At 37.6% G+C, this 18,938-nt stretch overlaps 1 pseudogene; it reads right to left on the reverse strand.

The window, feature by feature from the left end:
* Positions 1-414: 414 nt before the first annotated feature.
* On the reverse strand, positions 415-4,109 carry LOC124529150 (coiled-coil domain-containing protein 112-like; annotated as a pseudogene).
* Positions 4,110-18,938: the final 14,829 nt, after the last annotated feature.

Genomic DNA, 18,938 nt, shown 5'->3' on the forward strand with positions numbered 1-18,938 from the left:
GCAACAGGTGTGAGGCAAGAGAGGAAAGAGTATTACCGAGAAGGCCACAGCTTCATGAAAGCCGAGTGCTGGGTCCTAGGTCCCACAGCATAGCTTCAGAAAAGAAACTGAAAGGTATGCATCTCCACACAGTCCCTCTGAAGGGAAAGAGTGTTTGCCCAGTCCCCTCTCCTTTTGGTCAAGGACTGTTCCGTGGGGTAACCCCTCAATAATTGCAGGTTGTATAGTTGTTGGCGTCAAGAAGTTCCTCAGCAACAACAAGGAATCCCCAGAGTAGGAGGCAAAAGGTGCTGCAGGGAAGCAGGCAAGGTGCTGTCAGGTTGTGTTCTTAGGTGACCTCAGGGACCAGAGGTAGCTGTCACCGCAGGCCCTTTGCAGCAGCAGCAACCTGACTCCCTAACCATGGGAACGGCTCTAGTAACTGCTAGATTCAATCTCCGCAGATGACTGAATGCGTAAACGGAATCCCCTGGAACTACTCACTATCTTGGTAGCTCTGGGAAATAGTTTTCTGGTCCTTATATTGTTTTATTGAACTTATTCGCATTTTTTTTACGTGCACAAGATTGTTCTGTTTATTTTCTGTTGTATGTCTTCTTATCTGATGTTATTTATTTATTTATTATTTATTTATTATTTATTTATTTATTTATTTATTTTAATTTACATCCAAGTTAGCATATCGTGCAACAATGATTTTAGGAGTAGATTCCTTAGTGCCCCTTACCCATTTAGCCCACCCCTCCTCCCACAACCCCTCTAGTAACCCTGTGTTTGTTCTCCATATTTAAGAGTCTCTTATGTTTTGTCCCCCTCCATGTTTTTATATTATTTTTGCTTCCCTTCCCTTACATTCATCTGTTTTGTATCTTAAAGTCCTCATATGAGTGAAGTCATATGATACTTGTCTTTCTCTGACTAATTTCGCTTAGCATCATACCCTCCAGTGCCATCCACGCTGTTGCAAATGGCAAGATTTCATTATTTTTGATTGCTGAGTAATACTCCATTGTATATATATACCACATCTTCTTTATCCATTCATCCATTGATGGGCATTTGGGCTCTTTCCATACTTTGGCTATTGTGGATAGTACTGCTATAAACATTGGGGTGCATGTGCCCCTTTGAAACAGCACACCTGTGTCCCTTGGATAAATGCCTAGTAGTGCAATTGCTGGGTTGTAGGGTAGTTCTATTTTTATTTTTTTGAGGCACGTCCATACTGTTTTCCAGAGTGGCTGCACCAGCTTGCATTGCCACCAACAATGCAAAAGAGATCCTCTTTCTCTGCATCCTCGCCAATATCTGTTGTTGCCTGAGTTGTTAATGTTAGCCATTCTGACAGGTGTGAGGTCATACCTCATTGTGGTTTTGATTTGTATTTCCCTGATGATGAGTGATGTTGAGCATTTTTTCATGTGTCGGTTGGCCATCTGGACGTCTTCTTTGGAGAAGTGTCTATTCATGTCTTTTGCCCATTTCTTCACTGGATTACTTGTTTTTGGGTGTTGAGTTTGATAAGTTCTTTATAGATTTTGGATACTAACCCTTTAGCTGATATATTGTTTGCAAATATCTTGTCCCATTCTGCCGGTTGCCTTTTAGTTTTGCTGATTGTTTCCTTCACTCGTACAGAAGATTTTTTATTTTGATGAGGTCCCAATTGTTCATTTTTTGCTTTTGTTTCCCTTGCCTCCGAAGACGTGTTGAGTAAGAAGTTGCTGCAGCCAAGATCAAAGGGGTTTTTGCCTGCTCTCTCCTCGAGGATTTTGATGGCTTCCTGTCTTACACTGAGGTAAGTGTAAGACATTTTGAGTTTATTTTTGTGTATGATGTAAGAAAGTGGTCGAGGTTCATTTTTCTTCATGTCATTGTCCAGTTTTCCCAGCACCACTTGCTGAAGAGACTGTCTTTATTCCATTGGATATTCTTTCCTGCTTTGTCAAAGATAAGTTGGCTATATATTTGTGGGTCCAGTTCTCGGTTCTCTATTTCGTTCCATTGATCTGAGTGTCTGTTTTTGTGCCAGAACTTATTCACATTTTTAACACTTAGGAGCTCTTTCTGGGTCTCTGTTTATTCCTTTCTCACAGTATCCTGTGCCCAGTGGGGAATAGGCAGAAGTGTCCCAGAACTTGGTCCTATATATCTGGTCCATTCTTTCCAAACTTTGCTAAGTTTGTAAAGCCTAGAGGGATATCTACTAGCATGTTTTCACTATTAATTTTTCCAGTCTTCTTGGTTTTCTGCCCTCTCCTCTTCCTTTGCCTATCTAGATCTTTCTTTCTTTCTCTTTCTTTCTTTCTTTCTTTCTTTCTTTCTTTCTTTCTTTCTTTCTTTCTTTTTTGTATTTGAGAGAGAGAGAGAGAGAGAGCGTGAGTGGGGAGAGGGACCGAGGGAGAGGGAGAGAGAATCCAAAGCAGGCTTCACACTCAGTGCAGAGCCTGACATGGGGCTCGATCCTACAACCCTGAGATCATGAACTGAACCTAAATCAAGAGTGGAACACTCAACTGACTGAGTTACCCAGGCGCCCTGCCTATCTAGAAATTTTTATTCAAGTTTATGTAAATCTCTTTCTTGAAACCTGGCAGCAGTTTTCCTTTTTTCTGCCTTTGCCCATATCTCCTTTTCAAGCCTCAAAAGTCTTCCTATTTTCTTTTCCGGGGTGTAACTTTCTACTAGTAACTTTAGTTTAAATAAGCATCCATGCTCTTTCTGCTACATTTTTCTCATTCTCTTAACTTCTTTTAAACACGAAAAATGTATTTCATTGACATTTATATACTTTCCTGTTCCTGTTTTTTGCAAGCTTCAACTGGAAATTTGTTTCTTCTTTGTTCCTCTTTTTACTTTCATCATCTTCTTGTTTATCACGAACAAGCAGAAGTATATCATCTGTCTTTAATTTGGAAACTCCCTACCTTTTTGCAGTTTTCCAGTTTGTTTTCCAGTTCTTTTTTTTTTTTTAAGTTTATTTATTTTGAGAGACAGAGAGAGTGAGCCGGGGAGGGGTAGAGAGAGAGGGAGAGAGAGAATGCCAAGCAGGCTCTGTGCTGTAAGCCCAAAGCCTGACATGGGGCTGGAGCCCACAAATCATGAGATCATGACCTGAGCTGAAATCAAGAATGGGACGCTTAACCAACTGAGCTACCCAGGCACCCCTTAGTTTTACAGTTCTTAACAGACTTTATTTCTCTTTCTTCTAGAAACAGAATTTTTCTATAATTTTCTTCTGCTGTTACACTTCATACTATATTCTTCCAGGGTAGTGTTCTAAGAACTTCTCCCAGGGGAATCTGGGTGGCTCAGTCAATTAAGCGTCTGACTTCAGCTCAGGTCATGATCTCATATCTCATGAGTTCAAGCCCCGCATCGGGCTCTGTGCTGATAGCTCAGAGCCTGGAGACTGCTTCAGATTCTCTCTCTCTCTGTCTCTCTCTCTCTCTCTCTCTCTCTCTCTCTCTCCCCCTCCCCTGCTCATGTGCTATCTCTCTCTCTCTCTCTCTCTCTCTCAAATAAAAACATTTAAAAAATTTAAAAAAAAAGGAACTTCTCCCTTTAATGTTGGCTTCTGTTTATGTTTGTTTCTCACTTTTACAAAGTTCTGGTAATCATAATTGTCCAGTGCCCATGTCATCCTTTGGTTTGCTGAAAGAATTTTTCAGAATCTGCACTTCTCTTGAAAGCGTGTGATGGTACTTTGTCTACAGGAACTTTTCTGGACATGGCTGTGAAAACTCTGTGTTTCTGAGTGATCCAAAGCCTGTGTGTCAGTTTTTCTGGATATGGCACTCAAGTCATTGGTTGTTTTCTCTTCTTTAATAAGCTCTTCATATAGCAACCTCTGCTCTTATTTAAGAGTGTTCATTGCATTTTCAATGGTTTCCATTATTTCTCTGAGCTTTCAATAAAATTACGTGTAATTTTCACTTCTTTTCACTAATGCTGGAGTCTCTTTACATTATTATGCATTTTGGCCAATTGTTGCTAGATTTTTGCTCTTCCTAGTTTCCTGCCAATAATTTATATTCCAATTCTTCCACTACAATATGCTCAATAATAGTCTCTTTTTTTTGATTGTAGAAAAGACTATCTTTTTCTGCTAATAAATTTGATTTAAAAAAATTTTCTGCTTTAAGCATTATCTTAGCTTTCTCATTCCCAGTAGCTTTCAGCTTTCTGTTTTGAAGCTGAGATGATTGAATTCCATTCTGAATTCTTTTCTCTTAGACATGCTGGAGCCACTCTAGCCAGGTGGGCCTAGGGATTCGCACAGGGGACACTTCACAGAAGGAACAGACTGTTCCCTGCATGTGTAGCCAGGCCTGTGGCTGCACCGTACCTTAATTTCTTCTTCCATGAAATGAGGTAATACAGTATCTACCTCTTAAGGCTGTTAGAATGGAGAACTTAGTATACGTAAATTCAAGATAGTTTATACCTCAGATTATTATTAATTCCTCAAGTCAGTGTTTTGTATGTTGGCCTTGCTTGTTCTCTTTTTTTTTTTTTAATTTTTTTTTTTTTAAACGTTTATTTTGGGGACAGAGAGAGACAGAGCATGAATGGGGGAGGGGCAGAGAGAGAGGGAGACACAGAATCGGAAGCAGGCTCCAGGCTCTGAGCCATCAGCCCAGAGCCCGACGCGGGGCTCGAACTCACGGTCTGTGAGATCGTGACCTGAGCTGAAGTCGGTCGCTTAACCGACTGAGCCACCCAGGCGCCCCCTTGCTTGTTCTCTTTAATGCTGGTGGTATTCCTCACATGTCTCCTTATCCTAGGATGTCTAGTCATGCTTTAAAAAGGTTTGGATCACTAGAATTTCTTCTGCTATTGTTTGAATAGGATGATTTTCCTCATGGTGTCACTAATAGGAAGAGATTTGATGGAGAATTCTATGCATATTCGTGGCCCAGGCACATTCCTCTATAAGCCTTCATGTTAGTTGGTGGTGAGTAGGAGCTAATGTCAGTCTGTAGATCCCAAATTTGGTTGGCTTTCATACATATCCTATCTTTGTATAGACTTCCAGTTAATATGGCATTAAAAGGGACTGGTGATGATATCCTAGAGTGGTGGATATTATGAAACAAATGTATAAAATACAAATAAAATGTTTATAAGAAGTTCTGTGCTTGATAAGAGAGACGCATCCATGGCTTAATTATAAGTGCAATGCTTTTATCACTTCAAAATGATGTCCTAAGTTCCTTTTTTTTTTACTTGAAAGTGACATGCAGTTTACTCTCTAGAATTGAGGGTAATTATAGAATCACTGTAATTTTTGTTTTTTTGTAGAATTTTCTGTAGAATGCCAGAATTGCTTGTGATTTAGTGTAGATTCTTTAATTTTGTTGATTCAAAAATAGGACAATAACTTCAAAATATTACCCCCCCCACCACCAACAAGGTAATGGTGTGTATCTGGGACACCTGCAAACTCTTGAACCCAGGAGAGGAAAATGAGGAACAAAGGAGGAAATATTCTTCAGTAAAAAAGCCCTATGAGCCACTAGTGGAGTGAGTTGTCTGAGGTTGTGGTCAATACTCTGACTGTTTCTCTGCTGAATTAGATTTCATAACTTCCTATGATGTCATCTGTTCTTTTCTCTCTGGCTTGAATTAGGACCTCCCTTACAGCTGCCAAGTCAGTTTCCTTTAGACCAATTTATAATCAAGTATTTCTACTAAAGTTTTGTGAATAAAGCACTGAGTGAGAAGGCAGGATAAATAGATTTCTTAGGCCCATTTTCCTTCTTGCTATCTGACTTTAGAAACCAGTGTTCAATGGACCCTGTATTTCTAAACAATTCCCATTCCTGGAAGGTAGAAAGAGCTTCCTTAAATAGTAATGAGTTCTTTGTCTTTGAAAGTATTCCAGAAGACACTTGAAAACCACTTCTTAAGACTCTTGTGGAATGTTTATGTAATAAGATTGGATTCAATGGCCCTAAAAAGTCTCTCTGAACCCTGAGACTCAATGACTTTCTGCTTTAGTTCTATGGAAAAGAGGCAGGTAGGAAATAAGGAAGAGAACTAGCTTATTTATTCAGACTTGCGTGGATTTCAGCCTTGGTTTCTAGAGTTGCTCCAGTCTTCCTAAGGTTGTTCTTTACCTGTCCATTCTGACTCCATATGTAGATACACAGTTTTTTTTAATATCTTTCCATTCTTTTTCAGCATGTCTGTATAGGTATCCTTAAATCAAAGGTAAATGCATCCTGTTAGTTGAAGAGATGGTCAATCAATGCAAGCACAAGATTTCTTTGAATATTATTCTTTAGTTTTTTAATTAAAAATTTTTTTAATGTTTATTTATTTTTGAGAGACAGAGTATGAGCAGGGGAGGGGCATAGAGAGAAGGAGACACAGAATCCAAAGCAGGGTCCAGGCTCTGAGCTGTCAGCACAGAGCCTGATGCGGGACTCGAACTCGTGAACCCTCGAACCATGAGATCATGACCCAAGCCAAAGTCAGACACTAAACCGACTGAGCCACCCAGGAGCCCCTATTATTCTTTATTTTAAACGTACATGGAAACTTAAAATTATATATCATATATCTGTTTCTCTTTTAAAATTTTTTAATGTTTATTTATTTTTGAGAGAGCAAGAGAGAGAGAGAGAGAGACAGAGTGTGAGCGGGAGAGGGGCAGAGATAGAGGGAGACACAGAATCCAAAGCAGGCTCCAGGCTCTGAACTGTCAGCACAGAGCCAGATGCAGGACTCGAACTCACGAACCATAAGATCATAACCTGAGCTGAAGTTGGATGCTTAACTGAGCCAACCCGGCGCTCCTCTCTTTCTCTTTTAATACAAAATAATACTTTAAGTCACCAACTGTTGGAGGCAGAGGAGGTAAAATGTGACCCAATCCATCTGGGAAAATATGCCTCTGATTTCTTCACATGACAAGGCATATCACTCCTGCTTAAGAAACTCAGATCAACACATGGACTGGCAGGCACTCTGGAGGCAGGTTTATTATCCATGATCTCACAACCCTTGGGACCTGTTTCTGCAAGGCCTCCCTTCCCCACTCCAACATGGAAGGGGAATCATACTCTGGAGGAGGATTGTGTGCTAAACACCCCCTTTTAAATCATTCATGCTTCTCTTTCCATTTGACTCTGAACCATTTACAATGACATATTTTAGTAGAATTATTTCAGAACCTGTCTTCACTCAATCTGAATGTGCCTCAGTTAACTAATAAAATCCTTGCCCCTGAAAAAAGGGTGTATTATGTGTTACATTTTGCTACATTTCATGATGTGTCTTTAGAGAAGAAGTGTGCATTTTATATAATTTGTCAAGGACCGGTTCAAAATGTGTAACATCATCAATCTCACTGACAACATCTTTAATGACTTCACTCTGTAGTCAGAATTTTGCCAAATGCGAGCTAGGACTCAGACTACCCCACACCTGCTCCATACCTATTGTTTTAGCTGTATCATCTGTTGAAAAGACAACCAAGTTTAAGAAAAGAATTCATCCATGAAGCATTTCTTCTCTAATTAAGTCAACAGATGTTGGAAGTCTATACCTGGGGAATTTATTACTTCAGTTTTAAAAAGTAAGAGGAATTCACATATCTACCTTCACAATATGTTTGTTTGACCAATGTAGCCAGGCTGGTAATGACTGAAAATAGTCAAGAATTTGTGATGGCTGTCATTTTCAACAATTTGAATGGCATTTTCCAAAAGTGGTTTCAATGGCATTATCATCCAGATTTCATTGCTCCATGGCAGGAAATCTGATCTTCCTCTCATGGTTGGAGAGCTGACCTGGCTGACACAGGCTCAAGGAACTTGGGCAGATGGCAGGAAGTGGCTTTCAGGGCCTCTGTGGTTGTATGGAGGCAAAGAACAAATATTAAAGTCGAAGATCATACTCAGAAATGCAGAGGTAAAACAGTCATAGAAGGCAAGAAGAGCCCCAGGCAGGAAACAGTTAACTGGTGCAGGCTGTGAGTGAAAGAGCCAGTGAAAAGGAAAACAAGGATCCTCCACTAGAAAGAGGCAAGCAAGATGGCTGACAAGCAGCCAAAAGATGAGCACTTGTTGCCTTCTGAATATATGAAGCCAGGGCAGAAGGGACACCCATTGACCTTTCTAGGTTTCAGTTTCTTTATCTGTTTCCTCTCTCCCTGCCTAAGAAGAGTGTGGAAAAGATCCATGTTGATCTTGTAGGTAAAGTCAAATTACCATTATTATTATTATTACTATTATTATTATTATTATCCAAATCCATGAAACAATTGAAAAATATATGGAAAGATAACCTAAATAAAAAAGAAAGAATAGAAAAAACCATCTATATGGTAAGAATATTTTGTTGTTGTTGCGGAACAAAATAGGACAAAGCATATTGGTGTTTATTTTCCTTAAATTCAGTCTGTTCTTGTTAGTTTCTAACCAAAGTATTTAATTAGCATCTCTGATTGCCAAACATTTGTTATAGTTATAATTTGTAATTTTTGTTACTGTGGCAAGTTCTGATAAAGTCACAGATCAAAATTTATATAACTAGGAAAAATCCCGACATGAAAGAATTGGATTTTTTTTAACATACCAGGTCTCAAATTATCTACCTACTTTGACAGCTTTAGTGTCTTGATTAAATATTTTATGATGATACTACTTACGATAAAATGTAAAAGCTAATTTATACTGACATCCCTTTATGTAAAAGGTTCCCAGACTGATTTATTACCAGGTTGAAGCATGTTAGTGAATACAACCATGTCTAAAGTAAAGACACTTTGCAATTTTCTTCCACACTCCTAGTTAAGCAACTTCAACTAAACAATTTATATGAAAAACAGGGTCTTTAATTTTACAAGATTCTAGTTTATCTTCCTATGATATCTTCTTTAGTTTCATTCTTCAATTCAATTTAGTACCTGCTATGTTATGTTCTAAGTAATGAATTTGGAACACTATGCTCAATTATAATTCATTTTACTACCTGTACACTTGAGGAAGCTTAATGTGAAAGATTCAAACTTAGTTCTTCTCAGACTTGAATTCTTACCTTATACTTAACAGAAAAGTAGTTAATCAGTTGCCAGATTAACAGTATGTTTTCCCAGTTTTCTAATTCCCTCTCATCATTTTGTCTTTTGGTAAATTTATTATTTTATGTCATTCTGAAAGGATTTTGAGGAAAGTGTATATGCATGTGTCTTCGTGCTGTATAGTATATATATACTACGTATCAAATAATATATAGTTTTGGTTTGGATAAGAGATGGTTAAGGGACTACTTCTAATTCTTGATTTACAATTACATAGGACTATTTATCAATACAACTAATGAAATAAAGCACTATAATTATAATCTAATCTATGAATATAGAAAATCTGGATAGTGATAGATGAGTATTATTCCTAAGGTTTAAAATTATTTTTATCAGTAAATGGATTTCAAGGGTTATTACAGAAGCAATAAATGACGCGGATTTTCTATTGGTAACAGTTTGTGTTACGGGAGCATTAGAAGTATTGTAGAGAAGATGAAACCAAGAGAACTCTAGAAATAGGACAAAGAAGAAGCAGGCACACCCCAAGGAAGCAAGTGCACATGGTACACTGTAGGATCTTATGGGACAGTTCATGATAGAGGAGGTGGCAGCCACAGTGGCATAATGGGAAAGAAAGATGTCTTTGGTAACAGCATTTTGGTGGGAGGGAACAGGAGAATATAGAGAAAAGAGTAAGGACAAAGGGAGACCAGATGCTGATAGTATTGAGCCAGAAACCAAAATATGTCATGGACCCAAATCTTAGCAGCAAAAACCTAGTAAAATGGGAAAATGATAACACAAATAAAACCAATATAATATAACTTATTTTCATCAATGTAGTGTACTTACATTTTATTTCATTTGAGATGAATTATTCAAAGGAGGAGTTATTTACAATAAGACTCATAAAACAGTACCTAAAGTGGGAGAGGGAAGCCTACAATAAGAGTCCACAGGGTGGCTATGTTTGAGCATAAAACCTGGAGTTTTCTCCTAGCCGTGATAAGGATGGAAACTTAATTATATTTAATGAGTGTTTTATAATTTATAATGTAAAATAATCACCTATAAATGTTTGGGGGATAAAAGTTTCCTGGGAGAAACCTGTCTCCTGTGTGACAATAGCAGGAATAGAATATCAAAAACAACATCAATATTGGTTTCACAATGAATAGCTAAATTTACGTGGTTAGTTTTGAAAGTAACCCAAGATAAAAATCCATGGCCAACAACTGAGAGACAGTTCTACAAAAGCAATGACATGTCACTGTCTGAAAATGTAGTCTTCTTATGATCTAACTTGATCCAAGAACATTGGTTCATATTTAGCGAGTGTTTGTGCTGGCTTGGGGACACACTTGTGAACAAAATAGGCATAGTCCCGGCCTTCATGGAGCTTACAGTTTGTACAGGAGTCATAAAATAAAGTAAAAAAGATACAAAAATAAAATAGTTACAAATTGTGATAGCAGTGTTAATTTTCTTCTTAGACCTATCAAGAGTTAAAGGGGTGGAGGATGTCCTCTTCTTTCCATCTAGTGTCAGGGAAGACCTTTTTAAGGAAAAGACATTAGGAGAATTTGGAGTATATACAGTAGTGAATAGATGCATAACCCGAGACAATCTGTCTTAACCACTTCTCTACCAGAGTTTCAGTATGCACCATTTAAGCACATATTGTTTAAGAGTATGTGCTCTAGGCAATTGACCTGGATTACAGGCATTCCGTATGGCTGATTAAGGAAATTCCATAAATTTTAGAAAACAATAAGCTGGTAAGACAGTATCCTACTATAAAACTTAATAAGCTTAATATTTTAGCTCAAGTAAAAGTGCTATAGACTGAATTGTGTCCCCACAAAATTCACATATTGAAGCTCTAACTCCTAATATGATGGTATTTGGAGATAGTAATCAAGTTCAGATGAGGTCACAAGGGTGTGTGGCCGCTTGATGTGATTAGTGCCCTTATAAGAAGAGATGTGAGAGAGCTTCCTCTAATCCCACCCCATGTGAAACAGTGAGAAGGCAGCCATCTGCAAGACAGAAAAAAGGCCCCCACCAGAGAATTCAGGAAATGAAATCAGCCAGCTCCTCAATCTTGGACTTGCTAGCCTCCAGAACTGTGAGAAATAAATTCCTGCTGTTTAAGCCATCCAGTCATGATATTTTGTTATAGCAGTCTGAGCCGACTAATACAGAGATGAGGCAGAAGAAATAGTAGAATTTAGATAGGAGAGTCAGAAGATATGAAAGAAATACAGATGCTAGATGTTTATTTTAAATCCTAATTGTGCTGACAAAACTATAGTGAGTTCCAGTCTTTCTTTGATACTCAGAGGCATCCTCTGGATCTCAGAATTGGTTATAGCTGCTTTACATGGACAGTCTGGTTCTTACAAGCCCCTACATTTCACTAAAAGGGTCTTGCCTACCAAGATTGGGGGATTAAGTCAATCCGACTGCACATGAGTAATAATTCTCATTTGTTTAAGAATGCAATACTGTAGTATTTTTAAAAATTAGTTCCATTGTATTTAAAAAATTGCATAAAAAATTAACTCTTCAACCTCTTTTTCCAAAGCCTACCAATGGTAAAGAGTTTCTTGTATATAATTCAAGATATACTTAATGTACATATAAGTATTGATATTGTATTACACACACTCAAATCCAAATGGCAGAATTGTGCAAATAATATGCCACCTTTTCTTTCAGTTAGCAATATACCTTGGAGGTCATATAGTACATTTTGTGTATCTTAATATAATCTGTTCCTAATTAACGTTTCTGTTTTCCCAACTTTTGCTATTACTAATGGTGCCAAAATGAACATCCTGTATAAATACTTTTATGCATGTGTGTGAGTATATCTGGAGGATAAGTTTTTTCATATATTTCTCAATCATATTTCAATTTTTAACAACCATAATAATGATGATGTATTAGACTTCCCATTTAAGCAAATACCAAATTGCCTTCCCAAAGAGGAAATACCCATTTATACTCCCACCAATTATAAGCAGAAATGACTATGTGTCAAACTATGCTATAAATTCTTAACTTATAACAACCTCAGGAGGAGGTATGATTATTATTTCCAACTTAAAACTGAGTTAACTGAGGCACAGGTAGGTTGTGTAGCTTGACAAAAGCCAGACAGAAGTGACTAAATGGAAAGCTGGGTTCAACATTCCACCCTCTTACCCATTATACTATATGGCCTTCCTGAGTTTCAGTACTAGCTCTCATACTTAAAGCTGATGGCCTTGGCCAAGTTATTTACCTCCCATCTGTAATTTCCTTATATGTAAAATGATAAGCTGTGTGGGAAAATGTGAGGGAAAACTGAGATAGTGGAAGGAAAATCCCATGCACAAAGCACTAAACAAACATAAATGCTTTGCCTCCCTGTTGAGATAATATATGAATCACAGGGATGAATAAACCAGCCCTGGCTGACCCTTTTCAATGACACAAATTAAAGAAGCAACTGTGACCCCTTTTAAAAAATTTTTTTTAAGGTTTCATTTTTATTTTTGAGAAAGAGGGGGATGGAGAGGGGCAGAGAGAGAGGAAGACACAGAATCCAAAGCAGGCTCCAGGCTCTGATCTGTCAGCACAGAGCCAACATGGGGCTCAAACCCATGAACCATGAGATCATGACCTGAGCCGAAGTCACTCAACCGACTGAGACATCCAGGTGCCCTGCAACTCTGACCCTTTTGAAATACTGTGGCGATAAAGCCAAGAGACATGAGAATTTATGGTGTAACTCCCCTCCCCGTCTTTCTTGTACAGTCTTTAATTCTGATTGATTTAGTCTTGGTCCAACTTCCTCACAGTGTTTATATAGATTCTGAGTCCCTAGAAACCAGTCTAAGAAGTAGGAGTCATTTTAACCTGCTGGAACTGGTTTCCCCACCTATTCAGGAGATTGCTCAAAGTTCTCTTTACTATCATCATCAGTCTTTGGCTAATAAGTTGAGAGCAAGTGTCAACCTGGGAAGAATTAAACGGAACATATTTGTGTTCAGCTGTGGAGTATGTTGTCACTTAGAATATACAATGACGGGGAGAAAACTTTGTACTGCTAAATGAGACCTGTGCATTAAAATATTTTCACATACTGTAGTTTCCTTTAATATGATAAAGTAGTTGAGTCGGTAGTTATTGAAGAGTTCTTCTCTTGGGAATGGGCCTTGGGAATAAGTAATTCCAAGAGAGGTCCTTACCTGTTTCCCACATAAGCAGTTCAGAAGCCGAAACCCCACTGCTGTTGTGCACAGGGGCTAAGATGGTAGCAGAGCAGGAGCTGAGGCTACCGTGACTCAACCATAGTCACTCCTGGCTGATTCCTTAAGATGCAGCCTATTCTCTTGTTTGTCCTATAGGGGCTTGGCTGAGATAAAGATTGGTAAAGCTGTGTTGCTAGAAACTGCTATTCATTCCAATATAGCCTTGAATGGACCTTCTATTTAGGTTCCACAGTCCAGAGACTGCAGCCGGGGATGACTCATGTACTTCTTCCCTCCAAATGTGTTCCCTTCGCAGTATGGAGGATATCTATATATAACCTCACACTGTGGCCTGTCTCCTCATCTCTGAGTGACGAGTAGAGCTCAGGAAAATAGGCTCAAAATGGGAAGCAGGACATTTAGACATGGCTGAGTTGACATAATGGTTTTGATGTGACTCAGAAAACTCACAACCACATAAAAATGTCAAAATAAAAAAATCACTGTTTTTTACAACCAGGTTATAAAACAACAAACACCCTGACAATTATACTAACTTTGTGCTTCACTTCACCTCTCCCTCTTACCTGATCCATTACCTTAGATCTGTGAGCCCTGATGCTGTGCTCATCTCTGTCCCATCCACGCTGTGTTCCCTACCCGAATCCCTTGACTCCATAGTGCTAACCAGCAATGGTGTGAGTCTCAGATCCTTTCATTTTTTCCACAAGTATTTACTAAGGGCCAGGCACTATTCAAAACACTGGAGTGAATGTGCTTTTTCCTCTGTCCTTCTTTTTTTTTTTTTTCTGCAGAGTCCATAATTATTTTCCATGGAAAATTTAATCTTTTGTCTTTCTAACTGAGTAATATAGGTCTCATTTCAAAATAGACAAGTCACAATGTCCTATAGTACCAGAAAGTGCTTCTGCTAATAGAAAGGATTTCCATATGATATAATTTAGGAAAGAAATAACTGCAGTTTGGCAAAAAATATTTTAAACAATCCAATGGACAAAAGGTTCTGTTCATCCCATTTAGTACTACCATTTTTGCACATTTATAAAAATGTTTCAGAGACTTACACAAAGAATACATACCTCTGAATGTCCTCCAAATTTGGTAAATCTGGATATTTTACCATCACCTGTTTTAGTTTAAGAAAAATACAATGTACTTCTTTATTTTAAAATTGTATCTACTCTGGTCACAATAGAACAGTTAGTTCCTGCTTTAATGTACCCCCTGGATCCAATACATAGCAAAAGTATATAAAGATATAAAAGGAAACACCTAAAACACAGGTTCAAAACCTGTTAAGCATTGCTGTGTACAGAAATAGAAGAAAAACGCAGAGCCGGGTAGATCCGAGGTCACAGGCATGCTGGGCTCTAGTCCTGAAGCAGGCAGTGGCCGCTGGCAGTTCAGTGAAGGCAAACTGAAGGTGTTCCATGGAAATCCGAAGACTGGAGCCAGGTTTGAAAACAGGAGCAAGGTGAGGCTCCTTCTGGTGAACGGAGGTTGGAAGTATGCAGCCCCCCACTACCTGGGGTGATGACTGTAGACTGCTTCAAAAGCAGGAGGACCAAACACTCCATGCACCTAAGGAACTGGGCCAAATGCCCATGGCCAGAGGCCTGATGTCCTGTCCCTACTGAGACCACAGGCAGGTGTTCTGCAATTGTGCATAGTATCTGGGCTAAAGCTGAGGTTCAGGAAGTTGAGAGAACAAAGCTCCAAAACCACTGGACAGAGAAGTGTGAGGAAAAAGAAGAAAGAGGGATGGATATCTCATTCAAAATGAGGCTGCAAAACAAAATTTCAAAACAAGGAGAATTCTAATGCTATGAATGTGACCTAGCCAAAAATCAACAATTGTAACAAAATTTCATTTCAGGTGAAATTTTATGAAAACTATCCAGCCAAAGCTTTAGAAAACACATGCTTCGAATGCTTAAGGATTAAAATGAAAATTATATATATATAATAATTATATATATATAATTATTATATATATATATAATGTAAAAAATTATATAAAGACAGTAAAAAACCAGAATGAAACAAGTCAGATAAGTTAAAAGTAGAAGGACTAGACATTGGAAATTAAAAATCTATTGATTGAAATAAAAATTCTAAGCATTTGGTAAACTTTGGAACAATAAAAGAGAAAATAATAAATTGGAAAGTATTACTGAGGATTCACCAAGATCACAGCATAAGGAATAAAATCTGAAAAAAATGTTAAATGATGTAATTATCAGCGGCATTCCTTTTAACTCTCAAATGCGCCCTAATTTAGACAAATAAATATATTTTAAAAAATATATAGGATAGACTAAAAGGCAAATAAGACTTCCAAAAGGAAATAATAGAATCACAAAAAAGTAAGAAAGAGAAAAAAATTAAGAATTTTTGAAAATTGAATAAAGACATGCATCCTCAAATTGAAAGTGAACTCTAAGAACTAAGAAGGATTATTGAAAACATATTCACACTTAGACCCATCATAGTTAAACTAGGAAAAAATCAAGAATTAAGAGACACTTGTGTCAGGTACTGGGAGAAAAGACAGATTACTAAATGGTAAATGGTAATGGTAATGGTAAAAATGGTAATTAAACATTAAACCAAGCAGATTTCTATCCAGCAACAATAGATGCCGTTAAACAATAGAGAGATAATTTCAGTGTAATGAGGGGAACTTTCAATTTAGAATACTATAGTCAGATAACTTGGTGACAAAAAAAACCCAAGGTGTTGGAAAATAGATATCAACCCATACTTGATGTGTAGTTAGATTTTTGGGTTCGAGAAGTGGATGAAAATACTAGGTAACTTCAGGGGCGCCTGGGTGGCTCAGTAGGTTAAGTGTCTGACTTCGGCTCAGGTCATGATCTCACGGTTTGTGGATTTGAGCCCCACATTGGTCTCTGTGCTGACAGCTCAAAGCCTGGAGCCTGCTACAGATCCTATGTCTCGTTCTCTCTCTGCTCCTCCCCAACTTGTGCTCTCTAAAAAATAAGTAAATATAAAAAAAATTTTTTAAATACTAGTTAACTTCAGATATTTTTAGAAATAAATTATAACTTACCTAACTTTTAAGAGTGCAAAGTTTATTGGCATGGTTTCAGGGTCTAAATTGTATCTACTCTTTTTTCTTTTTAAAAAAATTTTAGCAGTTTTATTTATGAGTCATACCATTTTTTGTGTGTTTTTTGATGTTTCAAGTTTTTAAATTCTAGTTAGTTAACATATAGTGTAATATTAGTTTTGGGAGTAGAATTTAGTGATTGATCATTTATATATATGTATCACCCAGTGCTCATCACAAGTGCCCTCCTCAATACCCATCACCCATTTAGCCCATCCCCCGCCACCTCCCCTCTAGCAACACTCAGTTTGTTCTCTATAGTTATAAGTCCCCCTTATGGTTTGTCACCATCTTTTTTTCTCCTACATTCATCTGTTTTGTTTCTTACATTCTACATATGAGTGAAATTATATAGTAATTGTCTTTCTCTGACTGACTTATTTAGCTCCATCCATGTCATTACAAATGGCAAGATTTCATTCCTTTTGATGGCCGAATAATAATCCATTGTGTGTATATACCACAACTTCTTTATCCATTCATTAGCTAATGGACATTTGGGCTGTTTCCATAATTTAGCTACTGTTTATAGTGCTGATATAAACATTGGGGTGCATGTGCCCCTTTGAAACAGTATTTGTGTGTTCTTTGTGTAAGTACCTAATAGTACAATTGCTGGGTCACAGGGTAGTTCTATTTTTAACTTTTTGAGGAATCTCCCTAGTGTTTTCCGGAGTGGCTGCACCAGTTTGCATTCCCACCAGCGGTGTAAGAGAATTCCCCTTTCTCTATATCCTCACCAACGTCTATTGCCTCCTTGTTAATTCTAGCCATTTGGACAGTGTGAGATGGTATCTCATTGTGATTTTAATTTCTATTTTCTTCATGATGAGTGATGTTGAGAATCTTTTCATGTGTCTGTTATTATCTGGATGTCTTCTTTGGAAAAGTATCTATTCATGTCTTCTGCCCATTTCTTCACTGGATGATTTGTGGGTTTTTTCGATGTTGAGTTTGATAAATTCTTCATAGATTTCGGATACTAATCCTTCATCAGACATGTCATTTGCAAATATCTTCTCCCATTCCGAATGTTGCCTTTTAGTTTTGTTGATTGGTTCCTTCACTGTGCAGAAGCTTTTTATCTTGATGAAGTCCCAATAGTTCACTTTTGCTTTTGTTTCTCTTTCCTCAGGAGAAGTATCTAGTAAGAAGTTGTTGCAGCCGAGATCAAAGATGTTGCTGCCTGTGTTTCCTTCTAAGATTTTGATGGTTTCCTATCTCACATTTAGGTCTTTCATCCATTTTGAATTTATTTTTTGTGTGTGGTGTAAGAAAGTGGTCCAGTTTCATTCTTCTGCATGTTGCTGTCCAATTCTCCCAGCACCATCCGTTGAAGATACAGTCTTTTTCCCATGGGATATTCTTTCCTGTCTTGTCGAAGACTAGTTAGCCATACATTTGTGGGCCCATTTTTGGGTTTTCTATTCTGTTCCATTATCTATGTGTCTGTTTTTGTGTCAGTACCATACAGTCTTGGTAACTACAGCTTTTTAATATAGCTTGAAATCTGGAACTGTGATGCCTCCAGCTTGGTGTTTCTTTTTCATGATTGCTTTAGCTATTTGGAGTCTTTTGTGGTTCCATACAAATTTTAGGATTGTTCGTTCTAGCTCTGTGAAAAATGCTGGTGGTATTTTTATAGGGATTGCATTAAATGTGTAGATTGTTTTGGGTAGTATAGACATTTTAACAGTGTTTGTTCTTCCAATCCATGAGTGTGGAATGTTTTGCCATTTTTTTGTGTTCTCTTCAGTTTTTTTTCATAAGTTTTTTTTTATAGTTTTCAGAGTTGTTTTTGGTATAGTTGTGAATGGGATTGATTCCTTGATTTCTCTTTCTGTTGCCTCATTATTGATGTATAGAAATGCAAAAGGTTTCTGCACATTGATTTTGTACCCTGTGACTGCTAAACTTGTATCAGTTCAAGCAATTCTTTGGTGGAATCTTTTGGGTCATCTGCAAATAGTGAAAGTTTGACTTGTTCTTTGCTGATTTGAATGCCTTTTATTTTGTTTTATTGTCTGATTGCTGAGGCTACCACTTCCAGTACTTTGTTAACAATGTGACAGTGGACATCCCTGTCTTGTTCCTGACCATAGAGGAAAAGCTCTCAGTTTTTCCCCATTGATGATGATATTACCTGTGGGTCTTTTGTATATGATGTTGAGGTATGTTCCCTCTATCCCTACTTTATTGACGGTTTTTATCAAAAATCAATCAATGTGATACAATGCATTAATAAAAGAAAGGATAAGAACAATATGATCCTCCCAGTAGATGCAAAAAAGCCATTGAGAAAGTATTTTTATTAATGCAGTGTATCACGTTGATTGATTTGCAAATATTGAACTACCCTTGCTGCCCAGGAATAAATCCCACTTGATCATGGTGAATGATTCTTTTAATATACTGTTGGATGCAATTTGCTAGTATTTTGTTGAAAATTTTTACATTCATGTTCACAAGACATATTAGCCTGTAATTCTCTTTTTTATTTTATTTT

The sequence above is a fragment of the Lynx rufus genome, unplaced genomic scaffold (genome assembly GCF_022079265.1).
Source record: "Lynx rufus isolate CCGP_SWC_20201006 ecotype Redwood Valley unplaced genomic scaffold, mLynRuf1.p SCAF_6, whole genome shotgun sequence".
Taxonomy (NCBI): Eukaryota; Metazoa; Chordata; class Mammalia; order Carnivora; family Felidae; genus Lynx; species Lynx rufus.